An 11,038-nucleotide genomic window follows, 5' to 3' on the forward strand; every position below is an offset into this window, starting at 1 on the left:
AGTATGTTTCATTAATGGTTACAGTGTCACATATACCTATCAAGATAACAATTAAATTAAAAGTGTTTGAATTGAACACCAGATAACGCCTCATATTCGTGTTCTATTCAGAAAATCACGGGTTTTATTAAATAATTATATTCTAGCTTATATATATACTAATTGTAAGATGTAAGATATCCTCTATTAAAAATGATTATATTTGTCGGTAAAATAGCACGCGACTGTATTATGTACTTACTTATTTATCTTTCCTGAAAATGATTTTTGAAATAAAGTTATTTCTGCAGTAGTATTTACCATAGTAAGGTAGAGGTAATAAATTCTACCTATTCTAAAAGAAACAGTCTATGAAACAGCGGGTCTACCATGAAATGAAATTCCGAATTTTCGGACTCAATTTCGTGTTTTTGTTTATACCAAAATCGGACCAATCAATGACATTTAACATTTCGTTCGTCATACATCCTATCATAAAAGCCCAAAGGAATAATATTTTAACATTTTTAATATTTCCCAACGGCATGTATTATGTAATTTTAACATCAAATTTCTGTTTCGTTTGGTTCCGAAATTTCGGAAAACATTTCATGGTAAGCCCTCAGGTCTCCGTGACAGAATGCGGATATTTTTGATGTATTAGAAGACTCCCTAAAATCTATTGTTAAAATATGGGCTTCACTTTAAATTGTGATTTGAACATAAACCTAAAAAGTGATAATGGTAAGCACAGATAGTTCGTTAGTTTCTATATGTTGTTGACATAAATTATATGATTAGAGAGCCCATTCACTTTGCAAATAAATATTAGTAGAATATGTGTATTTATCTAAGAATCTATCAGCGAAGAATGATTAGGCGAGGACGAAGTTTTTTATAATTAAAAGTTTTTTCGAGGGGAAGAGACTGTTGATGGTGTAACAGCTCCATTGCTGACAAAATCCTATCAGATCGAACTCCACACGGTTCCTACTAGAAATAATCTTGATTAATTCTTGTGGAATTCCTCATGATGGGTCAACGGACCTGTTTTCATTCTCACCTATCATCCCTCACTGGTGCCCCGCCAGCATATACCGATAGCGTAGATGGGGTTATTATTCCTTTATTACTCATTAAAAAAGTCGCAATTATCAAAAATTGATAATTTTTAATACCAATTGAATATTTTTTAATGTTTCTAATTAATTACTTAAGAAGTGCTCTGTTAGGGTATTAAAACATTAATCATGCAATAATATTTTTATTAAGCTGTCACTGAAAGTTTGGATTGTGATGGCGAAAATATATTTCAAAAATTCCGAAGTAAAATATGAAGTAAGTGCAAAGTTTAATGGCAGATTTGTATGCAATGTATTCAACGATTAATGTTTTAGTTCGCTTGCAGAGCACTTTTTAACTAATTAGAGAGATTGAGAAATGTTAAATTTGACAGAGAATTGCGAGGTTGCCATACTTTGGTAAGTAAAAGTTATGAACACTTAATATGAGTGAGATTGTGACAGGAATGTATCTAGATGATTGTACAACACTTTTTGTGACATAAATCAGTATTGATGATAGACTTAGTGTAACGTACTTAATATATTATGACAATACATTTGTTTATTATACAGTATAATGTGAAAGTTTATTTGTTTCCTCTTGACGCCTTAATGGCTCAGCTAATCGTCTCGAACCTTGGTATTAGCGTATCATGAGTATATGGGATAGAGAAGAACATTGTATTGTCATAATGTCACATGTAACATGTTTGTATTGTCATATATTTTTTCATATTAATCATCTGCTCTCGTTTACTTGATGTGTTAGTTTATTGTGGAAATTTCATAAATATGTTATGGCTATGTTTATTATTTATGTGTTTTAGGTATTGTATGTTTCCTTATTAAAGTAAAATAAAAGTAAAACAAAATAAAAATAAACACGCGTTTGTAACGGTTAATCGACAAAATTCGGTGACACGATAGAAGTCGCGTTGAATAGGTAATAAAAATATAAAGGTAGCGATGTAAATACATATATCCAATTACAAGATCTGGGTCGATTTCTACTCGTATTATTTGAATATAAACCGTTGTTATTCTTGTAATTAGGTGCGATTAGCTAAAATAAAATTTGCATTTATGAATATCTTATGCAGGATATAGTAATGATATAACTAACTAGAAGAGTCAGCAATCTGAAATTTAATCGGAGTTCAACTCGCAACGTTACATTATGGCTAATAGAGAGCAGGCAACACGGGTGTTATATTTTATAGTATATTATATTATAGGATAGTATTATATTTTAGCTCATCATTGAAACCCTAGGTTATGCCTAACTGAGAGCAGGCATACCTGTTGCTTGGTACTATTATTGTAGCTTGTCTTTCATTTAAATCAAGTTTCTAGAAAAAGTCTTATATCTGCAGAAGTCAACGGTGGGATTTTAGGCTTTACTGAAGGGTAAGAAACATACATTATGTTCATTGAAACATATGCAAATAATTCAAAAGTAACTAAGTGTCATAGTTAGCCGTGTGGTCTCGGTATAGAATAAGTCACTCCTTCCTTTCCCACGGGCGTCATAAAAGGCGACTGACGGAGGGCAAGGGATGGGTAGCAGCGTCCCTCTTAAAACAGCTCCAAAGACTAACTACGGTTGCCAATCCGTCTGCCAAACGTGGTAACTACTGATAAAACCCCCAAGGGGAAGGTTTATGTTCAGCAGTAGACAGTTAATAAAGGCTGACATGATGATGATGAACTAAGTGTCATATATTTTATTACATGAATTAAAATTAAATATTAGACATAGTTTATGTTTCTATAACATTATTTCTATGATATAGAAACATAAACTATGGTCTATGATATCATATTATTAATAATTATAGTATATTACTCTTTATTATACTATATTACTATTTATACCATTTATTATTGCGGAGTTATATTAACGCCATCTATTGAGTATATTTTGAATTAAGTCGGCTCCAAATTTTATGCTAGAAGAGCGAGAGAAATGAAAACTAGGGGATAGTTAGCACTTTGCATTTAGTAATAATAGTTAAATATTACAGATGGCGCTAATTATTTGAATAATAATAATAATAAAAAAACTATAATCATAAGTTATAAATAGACCGGATTTTTTTTTGATTGGTGAAAATGGTATGGTAACCCCGCCTGCGCTAACGGGATACGCTGGCGGAGCACCAGTGAAGGGTGAAAGATGAGAATGAAAATGAAAACAGACCAGTTAGCACATCATGATGAATTCATCAGGAATTAACCATGATAGTTTCCAGGGAGAACCGCGAGGAGGTCGACCTGGTTGGGTATATTGCTAGCAATAGGATTCTCAGTCTCCATTACTAACAATCCCTTTTCCCCCAATAGACCGGATTTATTATTATACAAAGAACCAATTCATCTAATGTTCATCTCTAAGGAACTGCAATGCCGCAGATAACCATCTTACACGAACTAGCTATGATACATAAGTTTAATTTAATAAATAATCCACTTCAATAATCCATACTATGTTGGCCAGGCGGTTTCGTATAGGATTTTATTTAAAATTTTGTTTCCTTACAATATTTGCATCAATATTATGTATCTTTACAATAAAATCGTTTAACTGGGGGGAATTAATTGTTTGAAATGCGTACTGTTAGTCCCATTGCTAGCAATTTACCCTATCAGGTCAACGTTCATGTGATTCTCCTTGGAAAGCATCATGCTGAGTTCCAAATGTATTCATCACAATGGGCTAACTTACCTACTTTTTCATTCTCACCTATCATCCATCACTGGTGCCCCGCCAGCGTATACAGTTAGCGTAGGCGGGCTCCCATTCCATTATCTTCCATTAAAAAAACCGTTTAATATAAAATTTTGGTTTACTCATTTATTCATTACTAGCTTTTATTCGCGACTTTGTTCGCGTGATCAGGATATGTTTATTGACCGGAATAATAAGTAGCCTATGTCCTACTTCACCTCATAAAGGATGCGTATACTAAATATCATAGTGATTGACTAAGCCATTAAGGTGCTATAATGTAACAAACAAATAAACTTAGTTTTACATTTATTATATTAGTAAAGATTTATTTATTATTATTATTTATTTATGTATTAATGTATTAAGTATGTGAAATACTTTTTATGATTAGGGTATTCAATTCGATTCAATTTATTTATTGCATTCTACAATATTATTATAAAAGATGTTATAAAAGATTTGAATATACAAAGTAAGTGATTTCTAAAAATAACCCAGAGATTATAAATATTCTTTCACTAATGCAAAGAATAATATGCTTGAGTGATAATAACATAGACATGTTTTCGTAGGTGGTCCCTATAGAAATATTAATGGAAATGGGACATATGGAGTTCCGCGTGGGCGAAGCTATGGAATTATCTTCTTCTGATATTTGTATTTCTTATTGTAGAACTTGAAATACTCTTTCTATTATTGTATCAGTCGTTCCGTTATTTTTGTCGACTGCTCAAAAGGGGCGTGTAATATTTAACAAGTTCATATATTAGGTAAGATCTATTTTATTTTTTATTTTCTCATTCATATAAACATCTGGATGAATTTTTATTAAGGAAGACTTCTTTAGTCTGCAAAGCTCAAATTAACTGCTCATGTAGCCGATGGTATTTTTTTAATAGATAATAATGGAATAATAACTCTGTCTGTGCTGTGGGTATGTATTGACGTAGTATCAGTGAGTAATTTCAAGTAATTTCAGGTGCGGATGACGCCACAAATTGTCACGATGAATTCCTTAGAAATTAACCACAATAGTTTCCAAGGGTGACTGAGTGGAGTGAACCTAATGGGGACCTATACGTCACCAATTATATAGTGTTGCAGTGGAGTTGCTACACTCTGTTACTGATAACCCTTGCCCAAGTATGGTCTTGTCGTGAAGTAGAATTATTAGTAAGACTGCTTGTTCTCGTTTCTAATAACTCCCTCACCTTTCCCTGCCCGAGCGTGTTTAGCTAATGAGCGCGGATCCTTGGATGACCTACTTTCTTCCAGCCTGTGATAACATCTAGCTTTCTGGATTTGTTTAACTTTGCTGGATTAACAGCAATCTTATGCACAATAGTTCAATTGCAAGGGTGTAGAAATTTCTGGATATATTAAATAAAATTATTATTATTAGAAATCCCATTTTAGAAAAACAGAATTAACTTTAATATAATAAAAATTACCCTATGACTCATCGTAAGGTGTCATATTGAAAAGACTCATTATAAGGACTTAAGGAAATGTAAGTAGGTGTGTAGTATTATTTATCTATGCTATTTATCTTTGGAAATGTAGCATTCGTTTTATGAATCAATTATATCGATTTGATGAATAATTAAACGGTTCAACAATGTAGACGTTGCTTAGGAATGGAGTCATCACTTAATGTTAATTAAGTGTTACGTGTTTGTTACCTACATGTTACTTGACTGATACTGTTTGTTGATAAGTACATACTTATACGGCGAAGGACAAATTTTTTAGTGAACTACGTAAGCTCTCTGAACTTATAATAGCAATATTTCTTGGACTCCTACGTCTATAATGTTACCGGATTTAGTATGATAACATCAGTTACTTGGATGATTATTTTAGATGACCTCCATAGTGTTGTGACACAGAAAATGTAATTGCTAGTGGTTTTGCCTAAAAAGTTTTATGGGTTAAATTATCGATTAGGCTAATTTAGGAAACAATTGTTAGAATTGGTTTGGCTCTTTTTTATGTAACTTGGAATGGTAATTGAGATGACAGCCCACGTGATTTTTTTTAATGCGTGAAAATGGAATGACCACCCCGCTTGCGCTATCGTTATACGCTGGAGAGATATCAGTGAAGGATGATAGGTGAGGATGAAAGCAGGTCAGTTAGCCTTTCGTAACGAATTCCATAAAATTTAACTACGATGGTTTTCAGGGGAAGGTGAAGGTCGACTAGATAGGGTGTACTGCTAGCAATGGGGCTGTTCGAAGCAACTACTAACAGTCCCTTTTCCCCAGCCCACGTGATAGAAAGTGATAACTGTTGATTACAAATATAAATAGTACCATGTGACACACATGGTACTCCTCATGTGTTGCCATTCCTGACGAAAATTTTATTCATATACAAGTTTGTTTAATTTGGTAATTTTAACAACAACAAGGTTAGAGACTCATCATTTAAGGATAATGCATGCTTATATTTCATAATAATTTTACAAGATTATATCTTCTAAGATTTACATATGCTGTCTTGGAATAAGCAGTTTTAATCGAATATAATGCTTCCATTTTCAAGATTTTTAGAATACCGATTCAAGAATTAGTTGTAAATATTGTATCAAAGCGAAATCCGGTATTAGTTTTTATCATCATACCAGTCGTTAACTGTCCACTGCACATCATAGGTCTCGCCTTGTCAGTAGTTGCCATGCTTGGCAGGTGGGTTGGCAATTGCAGTTAAGCTTTTGATAAGAATTAACTTCTTAGGAAGTTAATTCTTTTTAAAGTAAAAATAATATGTGAGTATTAATAAGGGTTCTCACTGGACACTGCAAACTAAACTAGAATATGGCCCAATTAGTCTTATGCCCAAAAAATGTTTGCAGACTTTGTCACAATGAGGAAGAAACGCCGTAGTACTTAAATTTTGGCTGTAGCCCACTCATACATAAACGATATCTCTTTTGGAAAATATACTTTATATCTTAAGGAGATAAAATACATCGCTAACAAAAATATCTTAAGATTCCTATCATTGATAGGAATTAGCAGCGAAAGTTTTAAACAAGGGCGAGAGCGAAAGGTCGCAGTATCACAGGAATTTCTGCCTGGAAAAAAGCTCGTTTTTCAATAATAATAATAGGCTTTCAATAAATTTTTAAAAGAGACGCTGCTGTCCATCCCTCGAGCATTAAAACCCATTAGTTGCCATTCAAGACACCCACGGGAAGGGAAGGGGTGGCCTATTCTATACCGGGATTACACGACTATACATGTAATAGTTCTTATACATTGTTCAAGCAGTATAGTCAAAATCTCTATTCTCAAAATGTTTTTATTTTTTATACGAATTCAATATTACGTGATTGTATAATAAAAAAGGGTAAAAAATATTTTTTTTTATATATTTTTATGGAACTTGGCCAATAAGCTGACGACTCACCACATAAGAAGTGATGAACATAGCCTGAATAGCACCATGGACATCACAAAATATACTGTAATATTCATGGTATGTTGTGTCTGTAACCTGTAGATTTATTGATGCCTTTTTTGTGTTGATATAGGTAATATCGGTACTGCCCTCATATTTATATAAAAGCTTCGCTGGACATTGATGCAGAAAAAAGATCACCATTTCGATCGAATTCTTCATTACGATATTGTATATTGGATAATCTTCACTTCATATATCCGATATGGATAACTAGACTATACAGATATTTCTTTATGGCTGTGTTTCGGTTTGAAGGGTGGGATATGGCGTGAATTTACTGGGTACAGAAGAATTATACCTGAGTCCTCAGTAATGGTAACGCATGGGGGGTATCACGGGCGAAACAGTATGTGTGTGTACTGTTATGTCCATAGTATTGCTCATGTCTATAGGCGACGGTTACCACGTTCCATCAGGTGGGCCGTCAGCTTGTTCGCCATTCTAAGTCTTATAATAAAAAAAAAATACTCATCTCTATTTTTGAGACAAGTCGCAGTTTCATGAATAATATGAATATTATTACTAAGTATGTTTTTTATATATCTAAACAATAATGTTGACCCTGTTTTTATTTTTTAATGGATGATAATGGAATGGTAGCCCTACCCGCGCTATCGGTATACACCGGTGGGGCACCAGTGAAGGATGATAGGTGAGGATGAAGTAGGTCAGTTAGCCCATTGTGATGAATTCAACAAGAATTGTTCACGATGGTTTCCAGGGGGAACCACGTGGAGGTCGACCTAATAAGGTATATTGCTAGCAATGGGGCTATCAAACTCTATTGCTAACAATCCCTTTCCCCACCATTGACCCTGTATTGAATCATTTGATTAAAGTGTTGTTATATTATGATAAAGTATTATTTGTCAAGCAATATTATAGCCAATAGTCATTACTCATTAATGATGTCATGACATTGGTGAGCGTCCCTTTTCGTCCTACGTATTTTGTATTGATGACGTCATACTATAATTATATAGCGTAATGTGTATAAGGCAGCAGTCAAAGGAAACGGAATGGAACTTAATATCTAAAATGTAAATATTAAACACAACCAATTTCCGCGTGTTTATAAACTGAAATGCTCCACAACCAAACCATACATTGTTGAAATATTAGTTGGTGGGGGCAAGGATTGTTAGTAATGGGGTGTTAGTCCCCATTACTATCAATATACCCTATCAGGTCCACCTCCACGCGGTTTCCCTTGGAAACTATTGTGACTAATTTATCGTTGAATTCGTCACGATGGGCTAACCGATCTGCCTTTTCATCCTCACCTATCACCTCTCACTGGTACCCCGAGAGTGTATACCGATAGCATAGGTGGGGATAACATGCCATTTTCACTCATTAAAAAAATTGTTGGTAGTTACACTGTTTTTTGTTTAGAACTAGTTGTATCTACGATTTAGCATGATCAAGATAAAAAGTAGCCTATATCATTCTCCGTAATAAATATTGCACGCCAAATTTCATGATGATTAGTCGAGTTGCTAAAGAGGTGATAAACAGTCATTCACATCTTCTATATTTATAATAAATCTGTAGAGAGGTAAATTCTGTACATGAAATATATTTCCAAAATAACCATCAGGGGGTGATTAGTGATCGATACTGATGCCAAAAACGCAATCAGTAAAATTTTTGTCTGTCTGTCTGTATGTTCTTTATAGAAACAAAAACTATTCAACATATTTTAACGAAACTTGGTACAATTATTCTTCATAATCCTGGGCAGGTTATAGTATACTTTTCATCACGCTATGATCAAAAGGAGCAGAGCAGTGAAGGCAAACGTGTCTGTTACATCAAAACCACTGAACCGTGAAGAGGGACATAGGCTAATTATTTGACGAAAAACGACGGAAACGCGGACGAAGTCGCGGGGAACAGCTAGTTTGTAATATAAGTAAGGATAAGGTTAATAGTATACGGGAACTTCTAGACAACGATATTACATAGCGTATCATTTTTATAACTGTAATATTTTATAGTAGCGGGATAAATCACAGGCGAGCGTTCAATATACAACACACTTTATTTTGTAACTGCCCTCCAATTATTAATAACAGTGCTACCCACTACAATAACAATTTTTAATTTTTCGACCGGTATGAATACACAACTCGCTGCGTGTGCCCCGGCATAGAATGGGCCGCCCATTCTTTACCCGTGGGTGTCGTAAGAGTCGACTAAGGGAGGGCGAGAGATGGGCAGCAGCATCACTCTTAAAACATCTCCAAAAGCCTAACTGCGGTTGCCAATCCGCCTGCCAAGTGTGGCAACTACTGGCAAAATTCCCTTTATGGGGAAGACGTTCAGCAGTGGACAGTTAACGGCTGAAATAATAATAAATAATAATGAATATACAACATATTAATAAATCTTTAATAACACGTATTGAACCTAATCTAAACTTGGACTGCCTTTCGAACTGACGTTTCCATTCTGAACGAACTGAAAATCAGAGAGAGATTATCGTCAACTGTTCGTATACAAATCTCAAGTATTTCGGCCATATCCGGAATGAAGATTGTATGGAACGTCTAATTGTCCAAGGAGCGGTACAAGGCAAACGTTCTCGGGGTAGATCGCCAACGCGATGGACTGATCTCATCAAAACGGCTACACAGCAGTCTATTGTGGAATTCACTAAGGAATGGAGGAAAAGTAGATGGAGACGTATTGCGAAGACCTCAATCGCGAAGGAGAGCCTCATCGACGATCCACTGTCATTGTGATAACCACGACCACTTTGTCAAGAGTGTACGACTAAAGAGAGATTGAACCTAAAATTAATAATTGAAAACATTGAGAGCGTTTTAGTTTTCTAATGATTGATATCATTAGAATCCTATTAAGAAAATATTTTATCTAGGAAACATCATATTTTCATTGAATGCATTGAAGAAGGACAAGAAATTTTGGACGTCTATAACCGGAGGTAGATAATAATTATCTATGTTTCTATATTAACGACGGGACGCGTCATTGAAGTATCAAATTTTCTGTTTTTGTCAGATTTTTTTCGCAACTTAGAATGACAAACAAACTGACGGCCCACCTGATGGTAAGTGGTAACCGTCGCCTATAGACATGAGCAGTACCAAGGACATAACAGAGTAGACTGTTTCGTCCATGACACCTGAGGACTCAGGTGTTATTCCATTGCACTTTGTAAATTCACTGCTATATCTCATTCTTCAAACTAAAATACAGCCATGCAAACACAACTGCTTCACTGTAGAAACACGAATGGGACAGAAGTGCCCAAGCAAACGACTTTTGTACAAAGTCGTCCTCTAGTAAGTCTCTCAGATACATGTTTCTATGGGAACACTTTTAAATTTTACTGGTAAAATAAGTGTCTTTATTTAATTCTGTTAAACCGTAATATGCCCCATTTAGCTTATGCCCTGAGCTACGTTCGTGTAAAATTTTCCATTACTTGTAACGAAGTATATACTTAATAGGTCTACATTATATTTATTTACTTACAGGTACATCAATTGTATTAATTAATTATAAAGCAAAGAGATTCAGAGCTTTCCTATTTCTACGTATTGCTGTTTATCTTCATTCTCATAGAGTTAACTATGAGAGTCTTGTAGATCACCTTTTTTATGTCTAAAATAGATAAATAATTTATAAGTTTACTGCTAGATCGACAATTGCTGTGGTCTTTTTGATACATTTTCTAATACATTCTTTAAACCTGTAGTTTTTACTATTTACAAGTCTGACACGATATTAGCTGTAGTATTTTACTGCAATAAACATTACAACAAGG

This window comes from Galleria mellonella, unplaced genomic scaffold, assembly GCF_026898425.1.
Source record: "Galleria mellonella isolate WM207_F2 unplaced genomic scaffold, CSIRO_AGI_GalMel_v1 utg139, whole genome shotgun sequence".
Classification (NCBI taxonomy): Eukaryota; Metazoa; Arthropoda; class Insecta; order Lepidoptera; family Pyralidae; genus Galleria; species Galleria mellonella.